General features: G+C 51.2%; 1 long non-coding RNA gene across 1 annotated transcript; it reads left to right on the top strand.

Moving 5' to 3' along the window:
* The first annotated feature begins 2,709 nt into the window (after nt 1-2,709).
* On the top strand, nt 2,710-12,703 carry LOC115862855 (uncharacterized). Its single transcript, XR_009562760.1, has 4 exons — nt 2,710-3,091; nt 4,746-4,921; nt 5,556-5,658; nt 11,153-12,703. It is a non-coding gene; the product is annotated as an uncharacterized lncRNA (long non-coding RNA).
* The last annotated feature ends 249 nt before the right edge of the window (nt 12,704-12,952 follow it).

Below are 12,952 nucleotides of genomic sequence, written 5' to 3' on the forward strand. Positions count from 1 at the left end.
GGACAGTCCCACATGGGACTGAGTCCTCTGTGACCGGAGCCCACCCGAGGGTGGGCAGGGAGTGGGCATCTCAGGAAAGGGTGGCTGAAGGAGTAAATGGATGAACAAACAAGCAAAGGAACAAACGAGTGATGACTCATAACTCTTGGCAAAAGAAGCCAAAACCCCAGGCAGCCCAGAAGGTCTGCCTTTTCCTGGGAACAAGTGCCCACGTGTTCGAGCTCCCGTGTGCCAAGAGGCAGCACTGCGCTCCGCCTTTCCCACCCACCACCATCCTCCCAGCAGCTCTCTGAAGCAGATGCAGTAGTTCCCTCCCATTCCACAGAGGAAGGGACCCAGACTTCAAGTGACTTCAGATCCTGATCTGCCCAAGCCAGCGTCTTGATCCCCGCACCCAGAGAGATGGGTCTGTGCCTTCACTGCCTCTGAACCCCTTGTTTCATCAACAGGATCCTTTCTGCACATGTGGCACTGAGAGCCCCTTCCCATACGGACAGCGGCTGAACAGAAGTGATTGGGAGCTGCATGGCCCCCTTAGGAGGACGGAAGGGTACCTGCTTTGGAATGAGATACAACTGGGTTTTAATTCTGGCTCTTCTACTTACCAGCTTCGTATTCTCGGCCAAGTCCCATAACCTCTCTGAGTCTCTGTTTCCTCTTGTGTGAAACGAGGATAAGACTATCCACCTCTTGGGGCTGCTGTGAGGATTAGAGTTCAGCCACGGGGAGTGTTTAATACCGGGCTTGACCCACGGCTGCTGATAAATAAAGCAGTAACGGCAGCGTATCCTTAGTTTGGAACAATTTGTTTTTCCATGCCCCTCAGTAAGGTAAGCATGGCATTTGACACCTTTTACAGATGGGGAAACTGAGGCACGCAGGGGTGAAGTGACAAGCCCGAGGTGCCACAGTTTACGAGGGGTAGGGCTGAGACTAGGCCGCCCTGCGTGCAGATTGCCCTTTGTCTCGGTGCTCTGCGTTGTCCTATGCGGGATGGGGGGAGGGTCTCTCTCTTGTCCACTTGGCCCAGTTGGGGATGAGGACCCTGGTCTGGAAGCCCTGAGTGATCACATCGCCAGCTAAGGCAAAGGCACCATGCTGGGGCCTTGATGGGGGGAAGCAAGGCCATAGGACGTTTGCTGAGGTCAGTGTGACTGCTGCTCCCGCCTGTGTGGCGCCAGTGAGGACACAGCACCAGAACCAAGTGGTGAGTGATGTTGGGTGAGCGGTCGGGGACACCGAGTGTGCTCGGATCTGCAGGTGACAGCGGACTGATCCTCTCTGCCCTGCGTCTGAGGGTCGGGAGAGGGGAGGTCTGGGTGAGACAGGCCTCAGAATGCTGTGCCCCAGGCTCCTGGCCTCCTTCAAGGGGACACTGGAGTGGACCGTCGCAGGCCACGGGGAGGAGAGAGCGGTGGGCCGTGCAAAGCGGGCTGCACAGAGGCAAGCACGGGCCCCCGGCCCCAGCCCTTGAGTTGTGCCACCAGGTTCCTTCCACGTAAGCCTTCTCATGGGAGAGAGAATGGGATTCACCTGTTTTAAAAAGGTTGCGATTTACCTGCATGACTTTGCACGGGGCTCATTGGAGCCCAGGGAAGTCAGGTGCACTGCCTGGGGGCCCCCGGTCTAAGCAGGGAGTGGGAGTCTGCAGCCACCCCGGGGTGGACAGCGCTGCCACTGACACGGCACTTTATCTTCTGACTGGTCTGAGAAAGGGTCTCAACTTGGCCCAGGCTGCGCTGCCAGTTAGGGTCACAGATAGGACTTGGGGACTTCCCCGAGGGATGACGTTCAGGCCCTGCCCCCTCATTTCCCCAGAGCCTCTCGTTCTGACTTCTGGCTCTCTCTCCAGATGAGGTTGTGCTTAGAGGTACGCATGGGACAGGAAGGAGACATCTGTCACATCCCTCTCGATAAACTATTTCCCATACCTATCTCTTCACTTTAAATGCATCCAGAGCCCCACAAGGTGAACCTGGCCTCAGCCTCTCGGGAGCTTCAAGGCTCTGGACGAGGCCGGGTAACTCAGACCCACTCAGGAGTGGGGTGTCTGTCACCCGCCTGCCTTGTGACAACAATGATGCCCCTCATCTCGCTTGTCACCCCCTTGGGGCCCCCCCAAGATGTGGGGACCGGCATTGATTGAAGCCACAGCAAACTGGGCCGGCACTGCCTGTGATGCATGCCGAGAAACACACCCAGCTGCTTTCAAAGCGCCTTTCTCTCCTCTCCTTTCTAATGAAAACCCTTGTGTAATCTGTTAGTGCCGCGTCTACTGGAGCATGAATTATTCAGAGAAGTCTCTGTTCCGTTATCTCCCTTCCCAGGGGGACGCCCCTACCATTGTCCGCCCTGACGGGTCATTATGCACTCTGTGAATTTAATCTTTTAGGCTATCTGGCCACACAGAAAAAATGTATGAATAACAATTTTCCTGTAATAACCTTCAACTAACCTTTCAACCAGAGTGAGTCATTCCAATCCCATTTTCACATCAAGAGGAGTTAAAGGCATGCAGTTACCTCTCGTCTGTTTCAGGAGCTGCCCCACCTCTGCCGCACCCTTAATTTTTAAAGGGGTGTTGAAGAGTGTTATGAGCCAGAGGAGGGTGTGGGAGGGTTGGGTGGTAAGAGGCGGGTCTGGAGTCCTGACACTAAGTCTGGGCCAGGGGTCCCGAGCCTCAGCTTTTTCCTGTGGACAGGGGAACCGGACCACCACATCCAGGTCCTAGGGCCACTGCATCTGGCTCTCATTGTCCAGCAGCCTGATATTTTTTTGCCCCATTGAAGGCAGCATTAATTCCTTCCTTTGCTCCTGCATAAGGAAAAATTTCCCCTCTGCCCAGAGATTTCCCCAGAGCCCTTCCACAGATGGCAATTTCAGATCAGTTTTAGCTTTTGGTGAGAGCTGTGGTGTCACCATGCTGCTGACATGAGAGAGGACGGGAGAGGGTGGGGCCGTGCACGCACCCAGGAGCCCTAACCTTCCCCCCACCCCTGGCTTCCCACAGTGCGGCGATCTGGAAGGAACCTGGAGTTTGGAGTCAGGTAACTGACTTTGAGAGTTGGCTCCTCCAGCTGTGTGACCTTGGGTAAGTCACTTCCCCTCTCTGGGCATTGGAAGGGTTCCATGGGTAAGATGGGGATAATAATACTTTGCAGGGTTGTTTTGAGGATCAAATGAGACATTGAAGCAGTCTGTCTGGCGCAAAGCCCTGGGCCTGAGTTGGTTCCTCTCCTGGGCCTGAGGCACCCCTACCCCGCTTTCCCCATCTCCTTTTCCCCTTCCTGAGTTCAGCTGGTTATGAGCACCTGTCTCCCCCTTCCCCCAGGCTCTTTGGCTCTGAGGCAGGGTCTGATACACTCATCCATGCTCAGGTCTGAGAACAGCAGCTCCCAGTGGCTCAACAGACCCAAAGAGAGAGGAGGAAGGATGCTCACTCCAAGGTGGCCTTGGCCCACCCACTGGGTCCTGCAGAATGGCCTTTGACTCCTGGACTGCAGCTTTGATTCTGCTTTTCCGGTTTGCCTCATACCAACCTTCTTTTCTTTTTTAACCAAATGGGGAGAGCAAACCCAGGGTGTGAAAGGACTTCTGCAGGTCATAATTCAGAGGGTCAAAAACAGACGCTGACAAGGACCCTGTGTCCTGACTCCCCTCTGGGTGCTCAGATCATCTCACTGCCCCTTAAAGCGCTTGGATGGTGGTGGCAGTACAGGCCCTCAGGCAAGAGATCTAAACAGACATTTCTCCAAAAAAGATGTACAGATGGCCAAAAAACACACGAAAAGATGCTCAGCATCACTAATTATTAGAGAAATACAAATCAAAACTACAGTGAGGTATCACCTCACACCAGTCAGAATGGCCATCATCAAAAAATCTACAAACAATAAATGCTGGAGAGGGTGTGGAGAAAAGGGAACCCTCTTGCACTGTTAATGGGAATGTAAATTGGTACAGCCACTATAGAGAACAGGATGGAGGTTCCTAAAATACCTAAAAATAGAGCTACCATATGATCTAGCAATCCCACTCCTGGGCATATATATATCTGGAGATATATCCCCATAATTCGAAAAGATACATGAACCACAGTGTTCATTGAAGCACTATTTACAATAGCCAAGATATGGAAGCAACCTAAGTGTCCATCGATAGAAGAATGGAAGAAGAAGATGTGGAACCTGTACACAATGGAATATTACTCAGCCATAAAAAGGAACGAAATAATGCTATTTGTAGCGACATGGATGGACCTGGAGATTGTCATTGTCACTTAGTGAAGTGAGTCAGACGGAGAAAGACAAATATATAATATCGCTTATATGTGGAATCTAGAAAAATGGTACAGATGAACTTATTTGCAAAGCAGAAATAGAGTCACAGATGTATAAAACAAACTTACGGTTACCAAGGGGGGAAGGGGGTGGTGGTGGGATGAATTGGGAGATTGGGATTGACATATATACCCCACTATGTGTAAAATGGATGTAAAATGAGAACCTGCTGTATAGCACAGGGAACCCTACTAATGCTCTCTGGTGACCTAAATGGGAAGGGAATCTAAAAAAGAGTGGATATAGGTATATGTATAACGGATTCACTTTGCTGCACAGCAGAAACTCACACCATTGTAAAGCAATATTCTAATAAGAATTAAATTGTTTTAGAAAGGGCAGGGACCCTTGATCTCCCTCAAGTCACACCGTGCAGGCCAAGCTTTAGCGAGTTTTTTCTCTCAGGTCACAAAAACGGCCAAGGAGGTGGTCCTGAAGTTCTGACAGTTTCCTCAGTGGGAGATGGGCACTCTGGGCGATCACAACAGACAGCACGGAGAACCCTGGGGGCCTGTGTGAATGACGGGGTCTGCGCAGAGAGAGCAGGGTGCCACGAGGGTGCGAATAAGAGAGAGAGACGGGTGAGCAAGCCCTAAGCAGGGTTTACCTGCCGTTAGTTTTCAGACCGTCTTTGCCGCTTCCCATGCTCCCCGCCAGCTGTCCTGCTATTGCAGGGCAGGGATGTGCAGGCCCCGTCCCACATCTGCGTCCCCGCCTGCTCCTCGGCCCCGCCCAGGAGGCCACCGCCCTGGCTCTTCCACAGCCCGCATCCTGTACGCTTGCTTTGGTGCCTTTAGAGCATCCCGTCTCCCACTTGACCTGTCTTCCTCCAGAAAGCCCTCTCAGTTTGTCTTGGAGGGCTGGAGGGAGGCAGCCTGGACCCAGCCCTTCCTTCCTCTCCGTTCCATGGCCGGTTGGATTCCTGTTCAGACTTTTCCTCCCGTCTCCCTCTGATGTATTTGCCGGGCTCTGAGCGAAGCCCCGCTGCCCCTGCAGAAGGATCTTTCTGAAAAAACGTTCCCCAAGGGCTGAAAGGAAATACAGAAAAACACTCACAATCGTTGCCTTTGGGCAATGGGATTTTAAGTGGGTTTTTAAAGTTTTACCTTTTCCTCCTACTTTTTGGGAGTTTCCAGACTTTCAACAACGTATGTTATAAAAGTTGACAGAATGTAAGAGATCACCGTTCTCAACATGTTTCCCCTCCTACTTCAGATCTAATAGTGATGCTCTGCTGCCCATTTGACACACGATCCTGGAGAACCTACTGAACGCCGGGCACCCAGGAGCCCCACCCAGAAGGCCGGCCTTATGATTGGTAGGTGTAGCTGTTGGTCTGTGAGTTCAGAGGCTTCTGGAAGACACCCTTGTTAAAAGCAAAAACCCTCCACCTGCTAGCTGGGCCCTGCCCCTCAAGAACTCAGACCTGAGGCTTAGAGGCAGTTTTGCTGAACTGCATGGGACTGTGGGTGCAGGCAGCCCCGCTTTGGGCTTTTCTACCAGACTAATGAAAAGTGGAGTTCTCCTTCACACCATAGAAGCAGCCTAGCCTTCTGAGCTTCCCAGGTCTTGGCCATGGTAGACGGAAGAACAGCAGGGGACCCCAAGGGAACTGCCTGCCAGCCTGGGTAGGAATTGGCAGCGACTAAAGACAAAGGCAGTGTTACTGGGCACATACCATGAAGCCCGCGAGGAGTAGATGCATTCACTGCACAGAGATCTGCCATGCTGGTTTGGAGGCGCACGGGAAACAGTGCTGGGCTCCTTGGAAATGCTTGACAGCGAGCGTGGCTGTGCTGTTTCATGGAAGAGGGCACAAGAGCCGGCAACATCCATGATTATGGAAATGCAAGCCCGTTTTCACTCTCAGACGAAGGGTCCATAGGCTGTTGGGCTGCATCTTAGTGGGTTGTTTGCCTACCTGCCCCCTCCCCTGGAGCAGCTCTTTGGGGTTGGGGACCATGGCTGACCCTGCCCTGTTTCCCCACTGTGCCTTGCTAGGGCCCTGCCCCTAACGGTGTGTGTAGCCGGGAAGGTAGAGAAGACAGAGCCTTTCCAAAGGGCGAATGTGAATGGAGCGACTGGGGCGAGGAGTACCAGGGCCTTTGAGCCATTTGTGAAGGAGGGAAGAATCCAAACTGGCCGCTGAGGGCACCAAGAACAAAGCTCGGGGGCCACCATTAGGGGATCACCCGGACTCGGGCCTGAGCTGCTGCTTCCACGTCTTCACAGGCTCCCAGGAAAAAGGCAGCCCCCCGGGGAGGACCTTTCCTAGGTCAGAATTCAAACACAGATCCGTCTGTGTCTGAAGCCTGCTTGCCTAATCCATCCCATGTCCGTTTCCAGCACCCACGAGATAGTTCCCCATCCCTATGCACTTCATCCTAGCTTTGTTGATTTCTCCACTGGCCCATATAACAGTCAACGTTCCTTCACCTCCACTGTCCCTGTCACCTCCTCTCCCTCTGCCCCATTCATACCTCCATCTTTTACAATTATTCCTGACGGCCCGCTCTCAGACCCTGATATGAACATGAGATCCTTCTCCTTCTGTGCCAACTAATAAACCCTGTCGTACAGTCTCCACTCCTGGAGAGCTTGCCCTGGAGTCTGGAGCAGATTCTCCTGCAAGGAAAGCGCACAGCAAGGCTGGGGGAAAGTGCTCTGAACTTCTGGTGCCTGTTCTCTCAGATGTTTCCCATTTTGAATGTATATAAAAGAGCAAAATGGGCTGCAGAGCCAACATTTGGGCTACAAAAACATGTCCTATCAACAACAGCAACCTTCTCCCCAGAGAAAATGAGGTTGTGTATATGTGTATGTGTTTTTTTTCTTTTCTTCCGGGGGTGGAAGTGTTGCATTTTAATGCCTGATTTTGGCACTTGGTGCAGAAAAATAATTTTGAGATGCCAGTGGCCAAATTTTCCTCCATCCCACTTCAGAAAACTCGTTTATGTTTAAATTTCTTGCAGCTGAGTTATACACACAGTACATGGGGGCGGCTGTTCAAAATGTACCCATTTATAGCTCCACTGTATTTTTTCCCCCCTTTGCAATAGAGAACTGAGACATAAACACCACCCCCATCTGACTGCACACGAGGTATGGATGTGACAAATCCCCCGGGATTTCGGCAGCCAGGCTTTTGTGCACACAGGCACGACACATGTCAGTGCAGATTGCCAACAGGTGTGGCTCAGGGGGAGGACAGAGCGAAGGACAGGTGGGATGACTGTGCAGAAGCTGGTGGAAAGATGGCAGAGGGGATGCACCACCCTTCTCTCCCACAGCCTGGCCCAGTCCCCCTTCTAGACCAAGTGCAAGGCATGACCGCTGGTGTATGGCCAAAATGTGGGATTCTGGGCGATGCTACGGCTCTAAGATTGGCCTCTGTAGGAGAGACGAGGGGACATAAATGTCATCCCGAGTTTGGGGAGTTGCAGTAGCCTCTCTGGGGAAAGGCCCCATTTATACCTCACTGCCCAGTGGTTGAGAAACCAGCTGTTTGGGGACCCTGTGGAATCCAGGGTGATGTGTATTGGGGTGCTCCGGAAGCACAGCTTGTTTCTGAGACCCATGAGATACAACGGACAGGCACTGTCCTCCCATTTTGCAGGTGAGTACCAGAGAGGCTGAGTCACTGGCCCACCGTCACACAGCCAGCCGAAGGTAGAAAGGAGCTCTGGAGCCTTTCTGGAGCAAAGGCAACAGACCCTGAGGAGAGTCTGAGGGGAATGGCATGGGTGCAGCATGACTTGAGGGTCAGAGGAAGTCTTGCCTCACCCATTTGCAGACCTGAAATCCTTCTGGGGAGAGTCAGCCATTGGGTTTTGATAAAATTTCCCAAAGGTGATAGAGCACTAGATTCCTGGGATATGTGAAGTGTGAAAGGGTCTCTGTGCCCAAAGAAGTTTGGGAAATGCTGATTTAAAGAAATGTAGACTTTCCTACCTTGCAGGACTTGTCAGAGCCTTTAATGCGCTAATGATCCAATGTGGGGCGTGGGGGCACAGGTTGGAGCCTCCAGGATTTCCCAACCCCACTGACCAGGGCACTAGCTTCACCACGCCCTTACCAGGGCTCTGTAGACACACATTTTGTGAAACGCTGGATTGCAGCTGTGATGAGTTTAGAAAGGTGTATTTTCTTGGGGAGGAGTAAAATATACCAATATTGATTAAACTCTCCAAAATGCAAAGTGGTTTGCAAAAATTAGCTTTGAATCATCTGGAAGGCTCAGAGGAAATGGGACACAGCAAAGGTAAGTTTCAATTAGAAGAAGAACAGAGGGAAGTGAAACCACCTTAAATCCAACTTGAGAAAAGCTTATTTAAATGTGTTGCTGAAAAAAACAAAAAAGAGGTTTCGTGCTTTGTAGAAGTTAGATTTGGCACCAGGAACTCTTCAGCTGAGACTGAAAGGCGCTGACCCATCGCTCTAGGAGCCTGTGTCCCGTGCAAGCAACACGTGGCCGGAGGCATCATGGGAAACACCTGTTGGCTGGGAGTGGGGGGAGGGGGAACTGGGAGCTGAATTGTTCTTCATTTTTAAGAGGAGAGAGATTTCTGCTTCCTTATGGAAGAAAAATTTTTTGTTTGTATTTGGTTTTGGTTTTTGGTGATGCCATGATTTGAGAGCACATTTTTGCTCCATCAGAGGGTTTTTTAAATAAATGAAGCCCAAAGGCAGGGGCTGGATCTCGGGCACCCCCGTTGCCTGCCTCCTAGTTTAGGGCTGAGTGCATAAGGGAAATAGTTCTGCTGAACTGGACATTTGACTCCTGCGTTTTTAAGATGGAATTCTAATGGAAAAAAATAAGTCTGCACATAGTCCTTTCTGGCAGGACTGTCCTGTACATTGTGCCTGTTTCCAGAAGAAGCCCAGGGTTGGGAGGTGACTTGGGGGTCCATGCCTGCCTCTGCTTCTCTGTGGGTGGCCATAGGCAAGTCTCTTAACCTCTCTGAGCTCCAGTTTTCTCACCATAAAATAAGAATCCTAAAAGCTGCCTTGCTTATCTCTCATGTGATGGAAGCGTTAAAGGAGTGAAGGAATAAACACATGTTGTAAAATTAAGACGCCATACAAATACCAGTTATTATTACATGATGGCATTTAAGCAATGTCAGGAAGGCCTCCTTGCCTATCTAGAAATACCTTTTGTCAAGGATTGTCAAGGGGCCTGAAATTGTATCATTAGAAATGCATTCCCTGGGATGTTAAAGGCTTTTAGATCTTTAAGACATCTTCACTAAAATGCATTTGGGAGACATCAATATGAAGCCATTATCTCTGCGCCACCGAGAGCCTGGGGGAAGAGATGGACTTGTCCAAGCTGGTAGCAAACTAGCAAACCAGCTGAGGGGGCAGGGAAGTGATAAAGAAAAGTAGGTGTTCCAGGAAGGGATCCCCAAGACTGTGAAAGACCAGAGCTTCTTACCCTTGACTGTGCCCACAAATGGCCTGGGGATGGAGTTAAAAATGCAGATTCTGACGCAGGGGGCTTGAGAGGGGCCTGAGAATCTGCATTTCACACAAGCTTCCAGGTGATGCTGATACTGCTAGTCTGAGGTCCACATTTGTACTACAAGTAGAATAATAATACTAACAATAACTAACAGCAAATCCAACCCTCCCAAGAACATCTGGCTTTGGCCGAAGGCCTGAGCACTGTAGGATTTGGTGGTTTGGGAGGAATCCTGTACAAAGGCACTGCTACCTTGTGGGAGGAGAGTGACTAACGCATGGGGATGCTGTCTGTTAATTTGGATGTGTTGTTTTGTGTGGACTTGGTTAGTGAGCTGTGCTCTTGAGAACCATTAAGATGTACATGCAGGATGGGGCCTTGAGACCTTGCTGGGCTCTACCCTCCCACCCTGACAGAGTCCAGTGTGAACTAGATCTCCCTGCCCACCCTCATCCCCTGCCCCACTTTCCCCTCCCCTTGCTTTGTCACCTCCCACTAGCGCAGGTTTTCTCGAGCCTCTGGCTCTAATCTGCGTCTGTGTGTTGAGTGGTGTTTATGTGTGTACATATATTTCTATCTGTCTATCAATCTCTCCCTCTTCCTCTCTCCCAGTCTCTCCCTCCTCTTCCTCTCCATCATCGAATCATCATCTCTGTGTTTCTTCTCTAGTAGCTGGTTCCCGGAGGAGGGGTGACGTATCAACTCACCAGATCAGTGTTTACTCGCCAGGAATCCCGGGCATTTTAGCACTGGATGATGAGCCCCTGAGGGCAGACACAGGTGTTCCTCTGTTTGGAGCTCCACATCTCGGATCAGGCATGGACCGAGAGATGTGACAGTTGTAACTTGTAACAGCTCCGTGTGGAGCTGGGTTTGCAGGTCTCACGGCAGGCACCTCTGAGCCCCAGGTGAAGTGTACACTGCTCCCAAGCTCTCGTTTTCCCCGGTCCTGGAAGTTACCACATGAGGATGAATAAGGAAGACTCAAAATGTAGTGAAGGAGACCAGTCATCTACCACCATGGGAGCCCAGCTGATTATCTGTGAACATATGACTGAAGGACCTCTCCCCCCTGCATGGCCGGGGCGTCCTTCAGAGAGGATGACTGGGGAGGGGTTAATGCCAGGGGGAATCCTGGGCTACCAGAAGGGAAGAGCTGCACGGTACCTCTGAAGAGGGGGACTGGGGGAACACATTGGTCTCCCAGCATCCTGGGCACATGGCACCTGGTGCGGGGGAAGACCTGTCCTTACAGGGAAGGTCAGGTCACAAATATTTAACTTGATGACTGGAGCTCACTGATGGGCGCGTGAGGGCTCATTATACTACTCTGTCTATTTTTGTGTAGATGACATTTGCCAAAATAAAAAGTAAAGGAAAGAAGAAGAGAGAGAGAAGAAAGAAAGAAAGATCAACGCATGTCATGCTTCCCATACTACTTTCTGATTACAAGCTGACTGCCCACCTTCCTGCTGGTAAAGGCGGCTCTGATCCTGGCCACGTTGTTCTGGCTTACTTGGTGATCGTTTTGCCCTTTGCAAATTAAGAATGTGGCATTCAAGTTTGGATGAGCACTGCCCCAAGTGTGGTATGGGGATCAGAGCCTACGTGTGAACTGTTTGTTACCAGAATACAAGGTGATCGAGGGTAAATAATTTAGAAACTTCTGTAGCCAATGACTTTGCCCTACCGTCCAAGCTCATGGTCAGTGGATGGGTCTCGTGAACAGGGCTTGAGGGTAGTCAGATTCGAGTGGTGAATGTCATGTGGTGTGAACTGGGGCTTGATCACACACAGTAGGACCAAACATCAGACCATGATGGAGTGGATTTTTTTTTCAAGTGGTATCTCACAACATATGGCTTGAATCCTTGGGACTTTCGACGGCGTCAGCCAGTCCTTTAGAATCTAGTCGTGGAGAGCCCTAACAAGAAATTTCTAGACCTGCAAGAATAAGACCCCCTGCAAGGACCCTGGTTTGAATTGCGGATCTCCCTACGGGGGCCTGCCTGGTCCACCTGCCCAGCCTCCCTGCCGTACCCTCACCCATCCTCACCCAGTTTGTCGAAAAGCAACAGATGCAAAGAGCCTGCAAGGGCAGGACAGTTTCACGGGCTAAGCCAGATCCCCGCTCTCCCTTTTCTCAAATTAAAATGGAGATGTGCTTCAGCTGCCTCTCCCACATCCCTCTTCCTGGGAGGACCTGGAGGGGTCCTCAGGAGGGGGACAGAGGGGCACTCAGGAGCCCCACACAAGCTGTCGAGGCTGTTCTGGAAGTGGGTAATCTCTGAAAGGGTGATTTAGAGCTCAGCGTGGCAGGGCTGGAGGCAGCGAGGTAGCTGTTCCCCACGGCGCTCATTAAGTTTCCATAGATTGCATTTCCTGCCTCCCCCCGCTAGCCCTCCAAAGAGCCTGTTACTAATTCATAAAAACACTGCGAGCGTGATCGAGTCCGCTGATTACTGGAGCAGGCAGACACAAGAGACGGTAAAATGTTCCGTGTCTCTCTAGCAGGCTCTCAGGGGCTCAGGAGGAAGAAAAAATTAAAAAAGAGAAAAACAACATGAAGAAAGGAATATGAAAAAAAAAAAAAAAACTGTGTTGTGAAATATTAATCAGAGCTGTTTGCCCCCGGGGGCCAAAAATATGAGGCAGCATAATCAATGTAGCAAGAGCTGCCCAGCAACATGTCTTTGAGAAGCTGATTATTGCGGGTAAACACAGCTAAATATTCTGAATCTTTGGACTGTGCCTCTGGTGTCGCTTGAGAATCCGATTCCCTTATCATCCTTCTGCAGGTGTGGCCCCGGGGAGGAGCGTGGGAGGTGTTGGCGGGACATGGCTTCCTGGGCAGGGAGTCACTTGGGCCCCAGTAGGAGCTGCTTCTGTTCCTTTCCAAATGCTGATCAGGAGGGGTGTGGGGTAGGGGGTGGGGGGTGGACGATGCCCAGGGAGGTTTGTGTGTGCATGTGGGCTGGGGCCATCGTCCAGAGTTGGCTCTTAACAGCTAATGACCCGATGCTGGCCATGCCAAGGGAGCCCCAGTTCTTGAATGGCCTTCCTGAGGGTCCCCCAAAGGAGCCCAGCTGGTTTTAGGGGGAATCGGGTGGAGCATTCAGGGGTCTCCAGTAAGAATGGAGTCTTTCCA

The sequence above is a fragment of the Globicephala melas genome, chromosome 2 (assembly GCF_963455315.2).
Source record: "Globicephala melas chromosome 2, mGloMel1.2, whole genome shotgun sequence".
In the NCBI taxonomy this organism is placed as follows: Eukaryota; Metazoa; Chordata; class Mammalia; order Artiodactyla; family Delphinidae; genus Globicephala; species Globicephala melas.